This window comes from Erythrolamprus reginae, chromosome 1 (genome assembly GCF_031021105.1).
Source record: "Erythrolamprus reginae isolate rEryReg1 chromosome 1, rEryReg1.hap1, whole genome shotgun sequence".
Lineage (NCBI taxonomy): Eukaryota > Metazoa > Chordata > Lepidosauria > Squamata > Dipsadidae > Erythrolamprus > Erythrolamprus reginae.
In genome coordinates this window covers 386,788,786-386,798,385 of record NC_091950.1, presented here as the reverse complement: position 1 = coordinate 386,798,385, position 9,600 = coordinate 386,788,786, and the positions used below count along the sequence as shown (strand labels likewise).

Genomic DNA, 9,600 nt, shown 5'->3' with positions numbered 1-9,600 from the left:
TGCCCCACCATGATGAGGCAACACAGCAGGACGCATGGGGGGACGAGGGTTTGGAATGTAACATGGTTACTATATTGTTGTTATTGTTAATTGTGAAGATGTGTCTGCTCCATCACAACCCCATGGACAATGTTCCTTCAGGCCTTACTGTTTTCTACCATCCTCTGGAGTCCATTTAAGCTGATGCCTACAGCTTTAGTGACTCAATCCAGCGACCTCATTCTCTGTCATCCCTTCCTTCTTTTGCCCTCAGTCTTTCCCATTGATATCAAGTTATATTGTTAGCCAGATATAACTCATTAATTTTTTTTAGAATGCATGGATTTTTCTACAGAAATAATTCCTGAAAATGTGGAAAAAAGCATCAGCAAAAAGAACGGAGACTGAGGCATGGCCATGAAGTATGGAAAGTAGCAGTTTTAATGCATATGAGCTTCAGCATTTGACAAGAAAACAGCTTTTTAATCAGCAAGATATTAACTCTTAAAAACCAACATTTTGGGGAACTTAGGTAATTTCCGAATGCTCCATCAACTGTTAGAGGGTATTCAGATGTTTTTACTTAGCAGGAACTGAAAAATAATGTAGAAGGAAGCTGGTTGTAATCACCACAGTCATATTAGTTATATAAAGCCATCAGATTCTGAAAACAACTTAACAATCATGGGCTTTCCCAAAAATGCCCATATAACACCAACACTCCGCACTCTGCATTGGTTGCCGATCAGTTTCTGGTCACAATTCAAAGTGTTGCTTATGACCTATAAAGCCCTCCATGGCACCGGACCAGATTATCTCAGGGACCCCTTCTGCTGCATGAATCCCAGCGACCAGTTAGGTCCCACAGAGTGGGTCTTCTCCGGGTCCCGTCAACTAAACAATGTTGTTTGGCGGGGCCCAGGGGAAAAGCCTTCTCTGTGGCAGCCCCGGCTCTCTGGAACCAGCTCCCCCCAGAGATTAGAATTGCCCCCACCCTCCTTGCCTTTCATAAGCTCCTTAAAACCCACCTTTGCCGTCAGGCATGGGGGAACTGAGATACTCTTCCCCCCTAGGCCTTTACAATTTATGCATGGTATGTTTGTTTGTAGGTATGATTGGTTTTAAAATAAGGGTTTTTTAGTTGTTGTAGTATTGGATTTACATGCTGTTTTTATTATTGTTGTTAGCTGCCCCGAGTCTACGGAGAGGGGCGGCATACAAATCCAATAAATAAATAAACAAATAAATAAATAAATAAATAGGCATGAAAAAAGCTGAGAAAGCCCTTCACCCAAAGAAGTTCCTCAACTGGCAATTGATATCATGGTTAATAAGGGAGGGAAAGAGGGCAGTAGGAAGTAATTTCAATCATTCTTGTCAACTTTATCCCAAGAAATTCATTAATAAGGAAACTGAAAAAAATGCCTCCTGCTCTTTTGCATGACTGTGGTCATTCTGTTTCTCCCTTTAGGTAAGGAAATACAGTATCTCTAAAATGATGACCCACCAGGTCACAGGTTATCTAATGTTATAATTATTGCCCTGAAGATATATATAGACAATACTAATGAGAACTAAGGAAGAAAAATATTTATGTGTAATTAGAGCTACCTGAATGACTGTCACAACAGTTTATTTTGGTGCCTCACTTTCATCATAAAATATTTGTGAAGTTGTCGTTTCAGGAAAAGAAGTTTCAGCTGGCGAAGTTGCATGTACACACTCTGGAAGCCACCATATTCTGTACATAGAAAAGGAATAAATTATTTCAAATAGAAAACTATTTTGTAGGTTTAGAACATGGGTGTGAAACTCAAGGTGTCATCTTAGCATCATGTGATGTATCACAACATTTTCCCCCTTTGTGGAGCTGGCATGGGCATGGCCTATGCAAGTTGCATTCAGCCAATGGGCCACCAGTTTGATATCCTTGGTATAGAGGATTAGATAAAGGATCTTGAGGATTGACTACTGCAATGCTCTCTCTACATGGGGCTACCTCTGAAGAACGTTCAGAGACTGCAATTGATCCAAAATGCAGCTGCGCGAGCTGTCATGGGCCTTCCAAGATATGCCCATGTTTCAACATCACTCCGTGAGCTGCATTAGTTGCCAACTAGTCTCCAAATGCAATTCAAAGTGTTGGTGTTGGCCTTTAAAGCCCTACATGGCTTAGGACCTGATTACCTAAGGGACTATCTCTTGCCTCATGTATCCCATCGACCAGTTAGGACCCACAGGGTTGGCCTTCTCCAGGTCCCGTTAGCCAGACAATGCTGACTGGCGGGCCCTAGGGGAATGGCCTTCTCTGTGGTTGCCCCTGCCCTCTGGAGACACTCCCCCCAAATATCTGTACTATTCCCACTCTCTCGGCCTTCCAGAAGAGCTTAAAAACACATTTATGCCAGCAGGCATGGGGCTGTTGAACTTGGTTGCTTTGTGCCAGCCCCCATTATCGTATGACTGTTGGAGATGGGACAGAATTGTATGAGGTGGGCTGTCTGTGAGATGTTTTAAGTTAAGGGTTTTTTTTATAGTGTTGTTTTATTTCATTTCAATTTCTTCCATTGTTATGTATTAATACGTTGTAAGTTGCCCTGGGACTCAGGAAAAGGGTGGCCTAGAAATCAAACAAACAAACAAATAAATAATAAAATAAAAGATAAAAGAGTCCCTGTGAATTTTACTTTGCTAGTTTTTGCAACTATAGGGGACAATGCTCATCTCTGTTTCGAAGCCATTGAGTCAGGTGGCCAGCATAACCACATGAGGCGCTGTTATTTTACCACATAAATTGTACTTATTTATATACCCACATTTGCATATTTTTGAACTGCTAGGTTGCCAGGAGTTGTGGGAGGATGGGAACTCACCCCATCTCATGATATTCATGTCCCAAACCTGGGCTACCAGCTTTCCAGTTGATAAGCCCAGTGTCTTTACTGCTGAGCCACTATGCCACTCATAAAATGTTAAAAAATATCTTAATTAGACATATAATTGATAGTTGTTTGATTGTAGGTTGACACATGAGTGAATTTTTAAAAATTGCCTTGAAATTATTAAGAGGAAAATAAAATATTAAGGGTTAACAATGGATTCCTTTGAAGACCTAATTTTTTTAAAAAAGAGATTGCAACCCTTTGATCTGAATACTGTACAAACTATCACATATTTTTGCTAAAAGAGCATATAGCCAACGAACAGAAAATTGCATGGACAAACTCTTATGCCTTATACAATTTTATAGAGTAGAACAAGTAATATTCCAATATGCACATTAATCTGATAGACAGCGATCTATCATGCTCCACATAGCTGGCAACAGTAAAGAAGCAGGGCAAGTACAAATTTCAGTTTCATGTCTTTAATGCTAGTCAGAAGTAAATGCAGAATGTACACACTTAATAGTTATTTTCCAGGAATATTATAGTAAATTAATACAGATCTCTTATATTTCTACACATTCAATATTGATTCTTGAATTGAATAACCATACTGTAAATTTAGAACCACCAAAATTTAGATTGGAAACTATGAAAGCAAAAATCAAATAAAAATGTTGATCTGATCCACAAGATCTGTATTTGTACCCTGGGAAAACTGACTTACTTTGCACAGCACTGGAGTTCTAATTTACAGTATCCATAGAAAGTAAAACAATCAGGACACAGAAGGTCTTTTGGATAACAGAAACCATTAAGACGCTGTTGACAATCATGTTCAGTTCCAGACAAATCTACATGAAAATTTAAAAATATATTTTAAAATCCTTTGTGCATTATACTGTATAGAAATACAAACATATATAAAAGTATCTCCTAGATACACGTTCCTAAGCATGATTGTGGGTGAAATATTTCAACTCAAATTACACAGATGTCAATGTAGGGAGAGGGAGAGAGAGGGAGTGTATTTGTGGGGGGGGGGGTATATTTTTGCTGATAATGAAAAGGAAGAGAGAGTAGTATAGATCTATTTTGATCTTATTATGCTCTCATCAGTTAGATCTCATCAGCTAGCCATACCCTTACCGGGAGCTGATAATAAGCTCAAAATAGATCTATACTGTACTAGTCTCCCTTCCTTTTCACTATCGGCAAAAATATGCTACACATGTACATTATAGTTTGTCGGCTTTGAAAAAGTTTTACTGTATTGGATATGGCCCCTGGAGGGGCTGAGAGGCAAAAAAGGAAGCATATGCTCCTCCCATATTTGGGTATATATACCGTATGTAGGTTGTTGTGAATTCAGGTTCGACGTTTTGGCAAAATCACCTTCTCCATCTTCAGGCTGAAGTTATTAGCTTCTGCTACTCTGAGTATGAGCAAAGACACTCAAAATACAGGGGGGAAACCCAAACTCACAACAACCTACATACATATCTAGATATTTTGAAAATCTACAAAAACAAATGCAGAGCTGAAGGGATTGGATATTGTAGCCTAGAGGATAATTCTCTGCCTTACAAGGCAAAGGTTGCAGGTTCAAGTCCCAGTGGGTATGGCTAGCTGATGAGGCCAAAATAAGGCCAAAATAGATATATCCTAGTCTCCCTTAATTTTCAAATTCAGCAAAAAAACATGTGACATATATATATATATATATATATATATATATATATATATATATATATATATATATATATATATATAAAAATAAATTAAGGGAGATTAGGATAGCACTGATGAGGCCAGAACAAGGCCAAAATAGTGCTATCCTAGTCTCCCTTAAGTTTTTTTAAAAATCAGCAAAACATGTGATACATACAGAATATAGTTTGTCGGCTATGAACAAATTATCTGCCTTGGAAATGGCCCTGGGTTTGGCCAAATGTAGCTAAATATATTACATTGCAATGTGTTTCAAGACTGTTCATTTTTCTACCCGGACCAACTACAGCTTTCAGAAAGAGATTCAAAAAGAAAAGATGATAAATCTTCATAGCTGATAACCAGAAATTCTCCTTGTACATAACCTTCTTTACAAGATTATTAAGGAGGACATTTTTGTCCAGTATGTGTGGACCTTGTTTATTCTTGAGTTTTTAAAATGTATACTTAACAATGGAATGCTAATATACATACTTTACATATTATTTTCAAACATATTGAATTCATCTACAATATCATTTTGAAAGGACCTAAAATATTTCATAAAGATGTCTGGCAAAATTCCATTTCACACACTATTACTATATTAATGTAGCTAAATATATTATATATCTCAGGGACCACCTTCTGCTGCACGAATCCCAGCAACCAGTTAGGTCCCACAGAGTGGGTCTTCTCCGGGTCCCGTCAACTAAACAATGTCGCTTGGCGGGACCCAGGGGAAGAGCCTTCTTTGTGGCGGCCCCGACCCTCTGGAACCAACTCCACCCAGAGATTAGAATTGCCCCCACCCTCCTTGCCTTTTGTAAGCTACTTAAAACCCACCTCTGCTGCCAGGCATGGGGGAACTGAGATATTCTTTCCCCCTAGGCCTTTACAATTTTATGCATGGTATGTCTGAATGTATGTTTGGTTTTTATATTAATGGGTTTTTAATCGTGTTTATTATTGGATTATTATTGTATGCTGTCTTATTATTGCTGTTAGCCGCCCCAAGTCTCCGGAGAGGGGCGGCATACAAATCCAGTAAGTAAGTAAGTAAGTAAGTAAGTAAGTAAGTAAGTAAGTAAGTAAGTAAGTAAGTAAGTAAGTAAGTAAGTAAGTAAATATATATATATATATATATATATATATATATATATATATATATATATATATATATATATATAAAAATATAAACAAACAAACAAACAAATAAATAAATAAATATTGCTCATTTGTGTACCTGGACCAACTACAGCTTTCAGAAAGAGAGTCAAAAAGAAAAGGTGACAAATCATCACGGGTGATGGCTGAAGTAAAAAGTTCAGTGTTCATGGACAGAAAGTATTCCTGTTGGGAAATAAAGAGTTAGTATCCTCATTGACAAAGATGAATAAGGCAGATCATTCTTTCAGCCAAAATGAGAACTGCTGCCCTGATCCAGACTGAAATAACACCCTCTCCCAAACTCTCATATAGGAACACTATCCAGGCAAAACATTTATTTACTTATTTTATTTATTTATTTATTTATTAGATTTGTATGTCGCCCCTCTCCGCAGACTTGGAGCGGCTAACAACAGTAAAAAGACAATATAAACAAATCTAATATTAAAAGTAATTTTTAAAAACCCAATTTAAAGTACCAATCATACATACAGACATACCATGCATAAATTTTATAAGCCTAGGGGGAAGGGGATATCTCAATTCCCCCATGCCTGACGACAGAGGTGGGTTTTAAGAAGCTTACGAAAGGCAAGGAGGGTGGGGGCAACTCTGATATCCAGGGGGAGTTGGTTCCAGAGGGTTGGGGCCACCACAGAGAAGGCTCTTCCCCTGGGTCCCGCCAAACGGCATTGTTTAGTCGACGGGATCCGGAGAAGGCCAACTCTGTGGGACCTAACTGGTCGCTGGGATTTGTGCGGCAGAAGACAGTCCCAGAGATATTCTGGTCCGATGCCACGAAGGGCTTTATAGGCCATAACCAACACTTTGAATTGTGACCGAAAACCGATCGGCAACCAATGCAGACTGCGGAGTGTTGGTGTGACATGGGCATATTTAGGAAAGCCCATGATAGCTCTTGCAGCTGCATTCTGCATGATCTGGAGTTTCCGAACATTTTTGAAAGGTAGCCCCATGTAGAGAGCATTACAGTAGTCGAGCCTCGAGGTGATGATGGTGATTCCCTTGCAACATGTTAAAATTCTGTGGTGCATTTCCAGGATCCAGTCCTGTTGAGTCATTGGCAGTAAAGCTATGAATAAATTATTGCTACAAGAGAAGATGCTCACTTCTACCAGGAATAGCATTCAAATTCCCCCTCCCTCTGGTTCTGGGGGTGTGGCTTGGTGTGGGGGTCATGTGACTGAATGGGTATGGCCAACTTGACATCACTCACAGTAAAGTGGGGCATGACCACTTCACCAAGTCATGCACATAGAACTGACAGAAATGTTCGGCCAAATCTTATAACCTGGCTGCTTCTCACCTCCTCCTTCTGTTTGCTCTGTGTGTATGAGCCTGAAGAGAGAAGGAGTGAGTGGGAGGGGCAGGGTGGGGCTAGTCAGTGGTGTGATTCATTGGTTTTTGAACTGCGCATAATCGCTACCACTGGTTCTATAGACTCTTTCCAAAACTGCTGAAATTCTACCCAAACACTTTGATGCATCAAAGAACTAGTGCAGGGGTGTCAAACTGGCAGCTCATAGGCTGGAGGCATCATGCACAGGCCATGCCCACCCCAGCTCCATGAAGGGGAAAATATCATAAATGTCACGTGATGGAAACGTGACATGGCGAGTTTAACACCCATGAATTAGGGTTACTAGACTGTAATGACTGGCAATCTCATAGTCTTTTGTTTTTATGCTCCCATAGTTCACAGTGTCCCAATGCATAAAGTCCTATTTAGTTCATCTATTGATTCACACTTCTTGACTACTTTCAGATTCATTCATGATATGAGAACAGATGTATGCCTGCAAATTAATAGATGTTATACATTCAAAATACTATGGCTAAGAATATTCAAAAGTATAAAGATCAGAAAAAAATGCAGACATACTGCTATCTGGAACTAACCAGAACTCTTGCTGAATTCAACAGCAAATTAAGCAACCATGAACTTCCTTCATTCTTGCTTATAAATGGGGACTAAGCAACCCTCCCCTGCAAATCCCACTTTTTTACACTTTCTGTAGAAATATTTCTTTCTTTGTATATATACTTATAAAAATAATAATGGCAGAATATAAAACAATAAAATAATGAACATATGAACGTACAGATGTGTGGAAATAAAAAAAATGCATTTAAATCATATTTTGAACTTGAGTAACAACAAAGTTTTTCCATTTGCATGGGAAATAAATTCTAATCTGTTCAGATATATTTCTTGCATTCTTCCATATCCACTTTCCATTCCTGGGGTTTATACCTTTTAAAGCAATCTGAGTTTCACATTGTAAAATTATTTTTATCTATTAGTCCCTTTCTAATGGTCAATTTAAGACTGAAAGGCTGAACTCTTGAGCAAGAATGAGCCATCAATGAGCTGCAGGTGCCCTGCACATCTTCATTCTTTTGGGTGGTCTCTAGAATCATCCAACAAAAACTTGGGGAGAAACAATAAAAAACCAACTAAAACTGACATATTAAATCTTACATCAGTAAAAAGCTTTTTTCCATCCTCCAAATTCATAGGTTTCATTCCATGCCCTGTACTGAGATCTTTATTATATTATTATTATTTTTATTATTATTATTATTATTATTATTATTATTATTATTATTATTATACAATTTATGTATGGTATGCTTGTATGTATGTCTGCTTAATAATGGGTTTTTAAAAAATATTTTAAATTGTAAATTATTAGATTTGTCATGAACTGTTTTATTGTGTTGTGAGCCGTCCCGAGTCTACGGAAAGGGGCATCATACAAATCTAATAAATAATAAATAATATTATTATTATTATTATTATCATCATCATCATCATCATCATCGTCGTCGTTGTTATTATTATTGTTATTGTTATTATTAATTAGATTTGTATGCCACCCTTATACATTATTCTATTCTTACCTTATAGGAAATAAATAAATATATATATATATATACAGTGGTATCTCTACCTAAGAATGCCTCTACTTATGAACTTTTCTAGATAAGAACCAGGTGCTCAAGATTTTTTTGCCTCTTCTCAAGAACAATTTTCCGCTTACAAACCTGAGCCTCCGAAACTAGTCATAGTATAATATAAGTGGAAAAGCCAGGGAAAAGCCACCGTGGGGCCTCTCTAGGGATCTCCTGGGAGGAAACAGGGCCTCTACCCTTCCTGTGGTTTCCCCAATCGCATGCATTATTTGCTTTTACATTGGTACCTATGGGAAAAATTGCTTCTTCTTACAAACTTTTCTACTGAAGAATCTGGACATGGAACAAACTAAGTTCGTAAGTAGAGGTACCATTGTACAAGCTTGCCTCCATGATGCTAAATAGATTTAGGCTAAACAGACAAAGAAAGAGAACTGCTATTCCCTTGAGAGACACCCCCAGCACATATGAAAGCCTTCTTCCATCTCCCAATTCTCACCTTTACCAGGACCGATAGGTGGACAAAGCTCAAATTTCATCTATGGTTGTTGCTTTTATCTAGAGGGTGTTACCAGATCCCTCCCATTTTCATCTGTTTTTCCCCACCCCACACCTGGCTGTAAAAGTATGCTATCAACCAGTAACTAGGTCCATAGGAGGTTGAAAATTGCTTTCAGAGATGTTGAGAAGAATGATCTATTTGCACCAGAAGGTAGTCACTAAAGGTTTGCAGAGTTTTTAAAAAGTAGTTTATATTTATTTATTTGTTTGTTTGTTTGTTTGTTTGTTTTGATTTGTATGCCACCCCTCTCCGTAGACTCCTTTTCAAAAAGCTTTGACAAAGAAAGCAGACCTCAGTTTCCACATGTCAGAATGGAGTGGATATACTAAATGTGACTGAAAGTCTTTGCACATGTAG

General features: G+C 38.1%; 1 long non-coding RNA gene across 1 annotated transcript; it reads right to left on the bottom strand.

Annotated features, from left to right (window-relative positions):
* Positions 1 to 397: 397 nt before the first annotated feature.
* On the bottom strand, positions 398 to 9,259 carry LOC139157736 (uncharacterized). The gene is made up of 5 exons (XR_011557560.1): positions 9,181 to 9,259; positions 5,821 to 5,927; positions 3,592 to 3,718; positions 1,591 to 1,720; positions 398 to 572 (listed from the first exon to the last, which is right to left on the bottom strand). It is a non-coding gene; the product is annotated as an uncharacterized lncRNA (long non-coding RNA).
* Positions 9,260 to 9,600: the final 341 nt, after the last annotated feature.